Raw genomic sequence first — 11805 nt, 5'->3', positions numbered from 1 at the left:
ATGCACCAATATGGGGAAGAACTTCATAGTGAGGGTGATGGAGCCCTGGGACAGGCTCGCCAGGGGGGTGTGGAGTCTCCTTCTCTGGAGATATTCAAGCCCCTTCTGGATGCCAACCTCTGTGACCTGTCCTAGGGACCCTGCTTTGGCAGGGGGGTTGGACCTGATGATCTCTGGAGATCCCTTCCAGCCCCTCTGATTCTGTGAACTGGAAAACGAGCCTGCTCCCTGTGGGCAGTACTGGTCATCCCATTTTGCAGGCTATGTGACCCTAAGGAAATGTAGAGAACAGCAATTTTGAAGGCTTGGAGACACAGGAAAGCTCTCAGAAGATATTGGAGAGGACTGTGAGAAAGCAGGAAGAGTGCAGAGGTTTCACGGCGTGCTGAACTGGGAGGAGAAAGTAGTAAAGCCAGAAGCTGAGAAAGGGGAAGCCACATAACTCAACAGACTCTTAGGGGTAGTCCTTACAGACAAAAATCTGCCCACAGAACCAGTTGGTCACTTCTCTGCATTGCCCATGGATGGAATTAAAGAGAAATCCTTTGTCTGAAAGAGTAAACCTACTCCAAAGGTTTAAACCAGCCTCTGGTTTTCTAGAGGCCAAAATGAGGGCTGTTCTTGGAGCAGATTATCCACAACAACCTTTTACAGGGTACACCTTCTTCCTTCTGGCCACTACCAGGGACCTGATAGCAGATGGGACACTCTGAAGCTGATCCATCTGACATCTCCTGGGATACCAAGCCAAATAAATAGATACCTGCCACCATGGTGCAGCTCTGACAGTCCTAGTTGCCTGGTTGATGGTAAATCAGCTGTGACTGAGGCTTCCGAGCAGATTTGTGGTTGTTCTTCCTCCACTCTGCTAATTTGCTCTTTCAATTATGAAATTAAGGTCTTTGGTCGTGCTGTGTTAGCAAAGCAAAGGCAGCTGTGGAGCATTACACAGTTCCTCTGGCTGCCTCCCAGCTGGCTCCTCTTGACACCGCTTCCGTGACACCATCGTGCTGCTCTGCTGGAAAGGACACAAGAAGAATGATTCTTGGCATTCCATCTCAAACCTCCTGGAAGGATCCAGAAACTTCCCTTTTTAAATTCTGTACCAAGAAGCAGCTCTCTAGAAAGCAGGCCTACTGAGAACTTAAGTTCCCCTTTTAATTCAGTTCTTGAGGGGGAGTGATGGGTTTTATTGTGTGAATCAAGCTCATCGGGAGGGTTTTGCTGTGCTGGAAGGTTTTGATAGCAAACATAGCTTTGCTGGCTATGTAACTGGTCTGCTAGATGGTTTCTAGATAGGCAGGTGGGTGGTATACAAACCAAATAGATCTTTGAAAAAGAGGACCAGTAAAATGGCATTCATTTATTTATTTATCTGCCCCTCTGTTCTGGTGAGACCTACTGGCCACTCTGGTTTTGATACAAGCCAGGATGCCATTGCCCTTTCTGGCCACACTGCTGGCTCATATGACCAAACCCAAAGGCTGTTAAGCACAGATATATTCATCCTTGATGTTAACTGGTAAAATCCCACAGTTTTGCCACCAAAATCTATGCAGAAAACTTGCAAAAACACAAAGCCAGAGGTTACTCAGTGGAAACACTGACAGGTAACTACTGATCCTTTATGCACGGTAACAGGACTAAAGGATGCTGAGACATCTGAGCTGCTTTGCCCAGCCTTCACCTTGTGCCAAGCTGGAGAACACCTGTAATGTGGAAGACAAAGAGTTTAATGAAATTAGGGCCATGAAGATGATTAGAGGGCTGGAGCAGCTCTGCTACAAAGAGAGGTTGAGGGAGCTGGGCTGGTTCAGCCTGGAGAAGAGAAGGCTGTGGGGGGACCTCATTGCACCTTCCAGTCCTTGAAGGGAGCAGAGGAACAGGAGGGGAATGGGCTTGTTAAAGGGCAGAGACTGGCAGGACAAGGGGGCTGGAGTGAAGCTGGAGGAGGGAAGGGGGAGATGAGATATTGGGGGGAAGTTCTTTGCAGAGAGAGTGGTGAGGGGCTGGAAGGGGCTGCCCAGAGAGGGGGTGGGTGCCCCATCCCTGGGGGTGTTCAAGGCCAGGTTGGCTGGGGCCCTGGGCAACCTTGTGTAGCTCCAGGCCTGGAGGTTGGTGGCCCTGCCTGTGGCAGGGGGGTTGGAGCTCTGTGACCCTTGGGGTCCCTTCCAACCCAGACCAGTCTGGGATTCTATGATTAAGGAATAATAAAAGGATTGAAAGGAAGAGAGACACAGCACAGATGCTCCTGCAGCGACATGTGCAGACACAAGACTGAGAGCAGGAGGAGAAGGGACAGGCACTGTGATCCTTGGGGTCCCTTCCAACCCCAACCAGTCTCTGATTCTATATGCCAGGTCCACATCCTCAAGTGTTTGAAGATGCACGTTATGTAACGAGGTTTCATTAACTGCTCAACTAGTTTAGAAGTTTCACAAACTTCTAAAACTTCTAAACTTCTTAACTTCTAAACTTAGACGTTTCAGTAGCTTCTAAAACACTCTAAGGGGCTTAAATTCTTAAAAGCCACCAGATTTTTGAATGCAGCCAACATCTTTATCTTGGCAAAAGAAGTGTAAAGTACATGGCAGCTCTTGGTGGGAAAGAAGTTTCCTGTTTACTCGAGCAGTTCTATAAAGTGGCAGCTGAGATTCTGAGCTGTACTGCTTATTTTGCAGCACCACAGATCATTTTTCATAATTTAAGAATGTAATGTGAGACAGTTCTCTGGACCAGAGATGCTTAAGAGAGAGAAAAATACTAAAGACAAAGTATGGGAAAGGAAAACCAGATACTATAAGTGACTGTGTCAGGGTTTTAACATTATTTTCTCATGCATTTCAAAGTTCTGGGGGAAAAGACACTGAATTAATTCCACCATCTCTCTGGTTTATTTGTCTCCTTTTTTTAATTGGAAAACAACTATATTTAACTTGACTTTCTCTCTGGGACGTCCTTAGGAAGAAGTAATAATGTCAGAAGTTGGCTTTGTTCCCATTTGAGGAGTTGATCAGGACATTTTAGGAATGGCCCCTCTACTCTTTGGGTCTTGCCCTGAAATTACTGTCTGGATTATTAAACCTTCTCATTTAAAATGGGCTGCACCTCAATGGCCCATGAAAGAACCGTGGTTGAGTAGAAATACCTACATCCTACCATAGAAGAGTCTGTAATGTCCCTGATTGTGAAAAATCCCATGTAAAGGCAAGGAGAGAGCATTATAAGCAGGAGAAATCAGAAAACTGTGATGCAATTAAGACCTCTTTCATGACTGTGTAGCTAAAAAGTCCAACTTGGACAAGAAAATTGCCTACAAATGGAATCAAGACTTCAAGTTTTATCATCTCAACCTGTTCTATCACCCATTGTGGCTGCTGAGGGATACAGGCTTTGATTACCATGTTTGCTAATCACAGAATCCCAAGGTTGGAAAAGACCTTTGAGACCATCAAGTCCAACCATCCCTGTCCTGTGCTGACCCAGCTCCCTGAGCACCTCATCTCCCCCCTGTTCAACACCCCCAGGGCTGGGGACTCAGCCCCCTCCCTGGGCAGCCTGTGCCACAGCCCCACAACTCTGCCAGGGAAGAACTTTGCCCTCCCAGCTGAGCTGACCCTGCCCTGGGGCAGCTTGAGCCCACTGCCCCTTGGCCCATCTCCTGTCCCCTGGCTGCAGAGACCATCGCCCACCTCTCTGCACCCTCCTGGCAGGGCAGGGGAGGTGGGGAGAAGGGCTCCCCTCAGCCTCCTCTCCTCTTCCTCTTAATGAATCCCCTTGTTTTCATTTCCTCCAAAGGTGACAAGCATGAAAAGATTTTCCTTACAGCACCCCAACGTTCCCAACCTGGTACATGAAGGCAGCATCATTTCCTCTGCTAGCAAACATGTTGGGAATGCCAGTGGATTAACATCCCAGCTCTGCAAAGCTATTCCTGCTGTTTCAACTTGGAAGCAGCAGCATCCTGAGTGCCACCTTTGATATTAATTCATCACCTTTTAGGACACAGAACTCAATCCAGGGGCAATTTGTGCAGTCCCAGGTAGCTACCGGGTTGACATGTGAGCTTTGATTTTATAGATCTTTGCTGTGGATGAAAGACTGGATGTTTCAGGACATGGTCCTTCCCTGTGTGACCCAACAAGAGGTGGGTTCTATTTTCACACTACTCCCCATTAAAGTTGCTGTCTCCATCAAGTCTACATAAGAAAGATGCAATGAAAAAATGAGGAATAAAAAAGAAATGCCCTGGGATTAGATCCTTTGAAAGCAAATGGACTGGGAGAATACTCTTTGGGGCTTTTTTTTTCCTCTACTGATGTCTGGAAGTCCTAGGATCAAAGCTTGCTGAACTGCCACCCATGAGAGCTTGTTTCATCAGTGTAACTGAGGGTGTAACGTATGCTACTCTGAGATAAAGTATTACTTACTCCAGCAGGCAGGCAAGAGCAGACACAGCACCTCATCCCTGAGGTGGCATCCCCTGAAGAACGGCTGTCACAGATAGTATAGGTTGGTTCAAATATTATCTAAACAGCTTCACAAGAGAGATAAACAGTGTTTTTGGAGCCCTCAGCACAAGAAGGACAGGGACCAGTTGGAGCCTGTACTGAGGACAACCACAAAAATGACCCAAGGGCTGGAGCAGCCCTCCTGTGAAGCCAGGCTGGGAGAGATGGGCTGGTTCAGTCTGGAGAAGAGAAGGCTCTGGGGGGACCTTACAGCCCCTTCCAGTCCCTGAGAGGTGCCTGTAGGAAGCTGGGAAAGAACTGCTCCAGAGGGCATGGAGTGATGGGATGAGGGGGGATGGTTTTAAACTAGAAAAGGGGAGATTGAGGTTGGGCATTAAGAAAAAGTTCTTCCCTCTGAGGGGGGTGGATCCCTGGCCCAGGTTGCCCAGAGAGGTGGTGGAAACCCCATCCCTGGAGACATCCAAGGTCAGGGTGGCTGGGTCTCTGAGCACCCTGCTGTAGTGAAGATGTCCCTGCTCACTGCAGGGTGGGACTAGGTGGGCTTGGAAGTTCCCTTCCAACCTAACACATTCTATGATTTTATGATTCTATTAAAGACAACAATCCAACTATGGAAATCACTAAACCTGGTGAGAACTGGAGTGAGGGTAATTCCTCTTAACTCTGTGTGCTTCTGCTGGAGACGGGGGTCTCTCTAAGCTGTCCCCTCAGCAAAAAGTAGTCCAAGGCAACTCAAAAGTTGGTGCAAGAGGGAAACTCTCCTACTTCTACACATACAGGGCTGGTGTCTCTAATTCAGGTGTCCCTTTTTGTGCCGTTACAGGAGAGAGACATTATGCTGCTCAACAGCGGTTCACTTCAGAAGCATCTCAGTGGCTTCAGCAGACACGTGGCAGTTATGGTCCTATCTTCACTCTTCAGTCCTGATAAGGCCACAGCAATCATTACACCCAACCAAACAACCCCCTCCCTGAGCTGAACTGTAAAATACTGCACAGCTTGGAATGGGAAAATACTCCACAGCTAATCAATAGAGGAGGAATGAGCTTAATTTTTAAACTCCAGAGGAGGTCTCGTGAGGACTGCAGAGTCACAGCTGTGAGGAAGGCAGTCATGTTCAGGGCACTGGGGTGCTGATTATTAAATCTGGGTGGGTGACTGTGTGGTTTTGAGTACAGCAGGTCACATTAATGATTTAATGGAAGTCAAAGTGTAGACACCGGGGTCACTTCCCACAAACAATGAGCTGATCCCTTAGCCTTGATACGCAGCGGAGTCGGCGAAGAGCATGGAGAGAGGAGTGGGAAGAGGAGGTGGGTTTCTGGGAGCTTCTCATATGAACTGTATTAAACAAAGCAAGGAGAGAAGAGAGGGCTGTGGGGGGACCTCATTGCACCTTCCAGTCCCTGAAGGGACCCCAGGAACAGGAGGGGAATGGGCTTGTTAAAGGGCAGAGACTGGCAGGACAAGGGGGCTGGAGTGAAGCTGGAGGAGGGAAGGGGGAGATGAGAGACTGGGGGGAAGTTCTTTGCAGAGAGAGTGGTGAGGGGCTGGAAGGGGCTGCCCAGAGAGGGGGTGGGTGCCCCATCCCTGGGGGTGTTCAAGGCCAGGTTGGCTGGGGCCCTGGGCACCCTTGTGTAGCTCCAGGCCTGGAGGTTGGTGTCCCTGCCTGTGGCAGGGTGGTTGGAGCTCTGTGATCCTTGGGGTCCCTTCCAACCCAGACCAGTCTGGGATTCTATGATAAGCCATACCCACAGACTGTGAGTTCAGTTTTGGCTGACTGTAGGTTCAAAATGTGAGAGACTAAAGGTGCAGAAGAGCTTCAGATCTTTTTTAGTGCTACAGAGCAGCCTGGTAGAAAGCCTTGAAAGAACAGAACTATCCTAAAGAACACACAGTATAACACAGCCCCTCTCAGAGTCCTTGGCTCAGTTGTCCTGAATGGCTCCTTCTGCACAGCACTCAACACAAGACCTCTGATACACAAAGTTGGCCCTGTTGCTAGGGTCAGGGAATAGAGAACTCAGCATCATTTCTGAATGCCACCATCCCTCTTGCACTCTTGGCCTTTTGCCCACCCAAGGGTCCACTTGTGCATCCAGAAATGAGACGTGAAACACAACCAGCTGATGGGGTCTGGCTGAGAGAGCACACCCAGCATCTGTAAAGCCATCCCATTCAGACCACTCAGACAAGCCATTCCTACTCCATTTTTCCTCTTTGCCTTCAACTTTGCATCATCCACTTGGCTGGGCAGCTCAACTGCCTGCTACCAGCCTTGTGGAGATAACATGGCAATAACACAGCCAGGGTAAACAAAAATAAACGAATAAAACTTATTTGTTATGATCAAAACAGAGCTTAATGCCTCCATCTCCTGTAGGATTGGCAGCACATCATGCTATCATGTTCTTCCATTTCTTGGCTGCAGACAGAGATAACAAGAGTCTAAACAAACTTGGGCATCGCTGCTTGGAACAGTGCTGAGCCTGGGGTTTCACTCATTTCCATGCCTGTTGGCATAGTCACAGAATCACAGAGTCATTAAGGGTGGAAAACATCTCCAAGATCATCCAGTCCCACCATCCCCCTACCTACCTCCTGTATTACTCACTAACCCATGTCCCTGAGTAGCTCATCCAGCCTTTCCTTGGACACCCCCAGGGACAGTGACTCCACCACCTTCCTGGGCAGCCCCTTTCAATGCCCAACTGCCCTTTTGGAGAAGAAATTTCTCCTCATTTCTAACCTGAACCTCCCCTGGTGCAACTTGCAGCCATTCCCTCTTGTCCTGTCACTGGGTATCTGTGAGCAGAGGCTGAGCCCCAGCTCCCCACAACCTCCTTCCAGGGAGCTGGAGAGAGAAATAAGGTCTTTCCTAAGCCTCTTCTTTTCCAGCCTCTTCTTTTCCCAGTTCCCTCCCTGTAAGACTTGTGTTCCAGACCCTTCACCAGCTTCATCACCCTTCTCTGAACACACTCCAGGACCTTGATGTCTTTATTGGAGTGAGTGGCCCAAAATTGAATCCAGCAGTTGAGGTGTGGCCTCACCAGAGCTGAGTGCAGGGGGATGATCACCTCCCTGGTCCTGCTGGCTACACTACTCCTGATCCAAGCCAGGATGCCTTTGGCCTTCTTGGTCACCTGGGCACACTGCTGGCTCATGTTCAGGTGAGTGTCAACCAACACCCCCAGGTCCTTTTCCTCTGGGCAGCTCTCCAGTCACCCTGCCCCAAGCTTGTAGCATTGCCTGGGGTTGTTATGACCAAAGTGCAGGACCCAGCACTTGGCCATGTTGAACTTCATCCCATTGGCCTCTGCCCATTGATCCAACCTGTCCAGGTCCCTCTGCAGGGCCTTCCTACCCTCCAGCAGATCCACACTTCCCCCCCCCAACTTGGTGTCATCTGCAGACTTACTGAGGATGCACTCAATCCCCTCATCCAACTCATCAGTAAAGATATTAGAGAGGATGGGCCCCAGTACCGACCCCTGGGGAACACCACTTGTGACTGGACACCAGTTGGATTGCACTCTGTTCACCACCACTCTCTGGGCCTGACCATCCAGCCAGTTATTAGCCCAGCAAAGAGTGTCTCTGTCCAAGCCATGGGCTGCCAGCTTCTCCAGGAGAACACCCTGGGAGACTGTGTCAAAGACAGTGTCTTGGGCAAGGAGAGTGACAAAAGGATGCGACGTGGTCATGCCACAGCTAGCTGGGTGCTGGTAAACACGTTGCAGAGGAACTCCATGGTCTGGGGGGACAGAATCAGCACTGGGAGGGAACACTGGAGCAGGAGAGAATGTGGGGACCATACTGAAAAGTGGGCAAGGTTTGGCAAAAGCTGTTTTCAGTCTCTCATGGCTAAGTGATGGAGTCATTTAGTGTAACTATGGCCACCTCAAACTTCAGCTTTTCATTTTAAGTTTAATTCTAGAGAAGAGCTATCATGTGGCTGTGTCCCCACCTCCAAAGGGGACACTGTGCAGTGTCTCCCTCTCTCACCTCCTACTCAATACAGCAGAAATCTGGATGACCAGTTCAGACCAGATGCCTAAATTTAAACCAGATGAAGTTAAGCAAGATGAATTCCAGCCTCAGGGTCATGGAACTGGACAAAGACCGTAGAGGTTTTTGCTTGAAAACTGATTTTTGGTCTCTGTGTCAGCAGAGAGAAGCTACAGAACTCAAACAGCAAATCAGAAAACAACAAAGCTCCTTTGAAAGTGGGTTTACTTACATATTTCAGTTGGCTTCACATGAGAGTTTTGGAAAACACACTTGCATGCATGAGGATGGCTTGCATTGTTGCCTACTGACAGCTCAGCCTCTTTGACCTCCATCGATTCCCTTCTTTAGCAGTTACTCCACTTACTTTTACATTCTCACCTTCCTCATTCCTGACAGAAAAGCTCTTTATATTCTCTTTCTATTGTTTTGAACAACTGCTAGGAGCTTCTCTCCTGTGTTAAGGTGAATGTTTCTAAGTTGCCTCAGTGTATCTAATGGTTTCATTATCCTTTCTCATGCTGGGGATTGATTCCAAGAGTCACATTCATTCTCCCTGGCTGAAGGCACAACTGAGGGAGCTGATGGAGCCAAAGACAACCTTTCCTTGGAAAAATGTCTGGGAAACATTTTATGTTTCAGTGTATTTCATAGAATCAGACAAATTTGGGTTGGAAAGGACACCAAGGATGACAGAATTCCAACCCCCCTGACACAGGCAGGGCCACCAACCTCCAGGCCTGGAGCTACACAAGGTTGCCCAGGGCCCCAGCCAACCTGGCCTTGAACACCCCCAGGGATGGGGCACCCACCCCCTCTCTGGGCAGCCCCTTCCAGCCCCTCACCACTCCCTCTGCAAAGAACTTCCCCCTAATATCTCATCTCCCCCTTCCCTCCTCCAGCTTCACTCCAGCCCCTTGTCCTGCCAGTCTCTGCCCTTTAACAAGCCCATTCCCCTCCTGTTCCTGGGGTCCCTTCAGGGACTGGAAGGTGCAGTGAGGTCCCCCCACAGCCTTCTCTTCTCTAGGCTGAACCAGCCCAGCTCCCTCAGCCTCTCTCCATAGGGGAGCTGCTCCAGCCCCCTGAGCATCTCTGTGGCTCCTCTGACCCCTCTCCAACAGTCCCACATCTTTCTTGTCCTGGGGCCCCAGCTCTGGACACAGGACTCCAGCTGGGGCCTCACAGGGCAGAGCAGAGAGGGACAATCCCCTCCCTGTCCCTGCTGCCACCCCTCTGCTGATGGAGCCCAGGATCCCATCGCCCTTCCCAGCTGCCAGAGCCACTGCTGGCTCAGGGGAAGCTTCTCCCCCACCAGAACCCCCAGGTCCTTCTCAGCAGGGCTGCTCTCCAGGAGCTCTTCTCCCAGGCTGGATCCATGGCTGGGATTCCTCTGGCCCAAGTGCAACACCTGACACTTCCCAGTGTTGAACCTCATTAGGTTCACCCAGTCCCACCTTTCCAGCCTGTCAAGATCCCTCTGGATGGCTTCCAACCCTTTGCTTTCCTGCCAGAGCACTGTATGAATCTCATAACCTGTAACTGATCTGAGACTAAGACAGTTCTGGAGCAGGTAGCAAAGCTGTGATTTGCCACTCCTAAATGCAAGGAGAAAAGGGAGCTATCTGAGCATTTTTCAATGGTAATTAAGATCCTCAACTAATTTTTACTGACAAGAAAGAATTCGTCTTCGCTGATGCTTTAGCCTAGGTATTTCTATGGCTTCTCATCCCCCTCTGCTGACCATTCTCCTGGGCCACCATGCCTGCTGTTCCTGGCTCTTAAACAGTGCTCAGGTGGGCTGTGCTGGGAGTCTCCCCCAGCACAGCACAGGAACTTCAGCCCCAGAAGACTCAAATGTCCCTCCCTGGAAGGAGCAGGGTAACAGCTGGACTAGGGCACTTAGTAGTATGACAGTATGATAATCACCTTTAAGATCATCAAGTCCAACCATTCCCATCCTAAACCAGCTCCCTGAGCACCTCATCTCCCCTCTGTTCAGCACCCCCAGGGCTGGGGACTCAGCCCCCTCCCTGGGCAGCCTGTGCCACAGCCCCACAACTCTGCCAGGGAAGAACTTTGCCCTCCCAGCTGAGCTGACCCTGCCCTGGGGCAGCTTGAGCCCATTGCCCCTTGTCCCATCTCCCGTCCCCTGGCTGAAGAGACCAACACCCACTTCTCTACAACCTCCTTTCAGGTAATTATAGGTGTTGATGAAGTCTCCCCTCAGCCACCCCTTCTCCAGGCTAAACAAACCCAGTTTCCTCAGCTGCTCCTCATCAGACTTCTGCTCCAAAACTTTCCCTGCTCTGTGGCTCTTCTCTGGACACACTCCAGCATCTCACTGTCTTTTTTGTAGTGAGGGGACCAAACCCAAACCCAGCACTTGAAGGGCAACCTCACCAGTGTCCGGTACAGGGGACAGTCACTGCCCTGGTCCTGCTGGCCACACCATTGCTGATCCAAGCCAGAATGCCATTGGCCTTCTTGGCCACCCAGGCACACTGCTGGCTCATGTTCAGCCAGCTGACAACCAGCATCCCCATGTCTCTCTCTGCTGGGCAGCTCTCCAGCCACTCTGCCCCAAGCCTTTAGTGCTGCCGGGGGATGTTGTGCCCCAAATGCAGGACCTAGCCCTTGGCTTTGTTAAAGCTCACTCAGTTGGCCCCAATCCATCGATCCAGCCTGTGCAGATCCCCCTGCAAAGCCTTCTCAACCCCGAGCAGATGGACACTCCTGCCCAACTTGGTGTCATCTACAAACCGACTACAGGCACACTCAATCCCCTCACCCAGACCATTGGTAAAGACATCAAACAACACCAGCCCCAAGACCGAGCCCTGGGGGACACCATTATCACTGGCAGCCAGCTGGATTTAACTCTGTCCACCACAGCTCTCTGTGACCTACTGGAGAGGAGCTCTGTGGAGAAGGACCTGGGGGTCCTGGTGGGTGACAGGGTGGCCATGAGCCAGCAGTGTGCCCTGGGGGCTGAGAGAGACAATGGGATCCTGGGGGGCATCAGGAGGAGTGTGGGCAGCAGGTGACAGGAGGGGATCCTCCCCCTCTGCTCTGCCCTGGTCAGGCCCCACCTGGAGTGTTGTGTCCAGTGCTGGGCTCCCTGGGATAAAAAAGCCAGGGATCTCCTGGAGAGAGTCCAGAGGAGGGACAGAGATGCTGAAAGGCCTGGAGCATCTCCCCTGGGAGGAAAGGCTGAGGGAGCTGGGGCTGTTCAACCTGGAGAGAAGAAGCCCGAGAGGGGATCTGATCACTGGTTCTCAAGAGCTGAAGGGTGGGACACAGGGGGCCATGGGCAGCCTCTGCTCAG

Source organism: Gallinula chloropus, assembly GCF_964237585.1.
Source record: "Gallinula chloropus genome assembly, chromosome: 1".
Lineage (NCBI taxonomy): Eukaryota > Metazoa > Chordata > Aves > Gruiformes > Rallidae > Gallinula > Gallinula chloropus.
The sequence above is the reverse complement of the archived record's forward strand: the minus strand, read 5'-3'. Positions refer to the sequence as shown.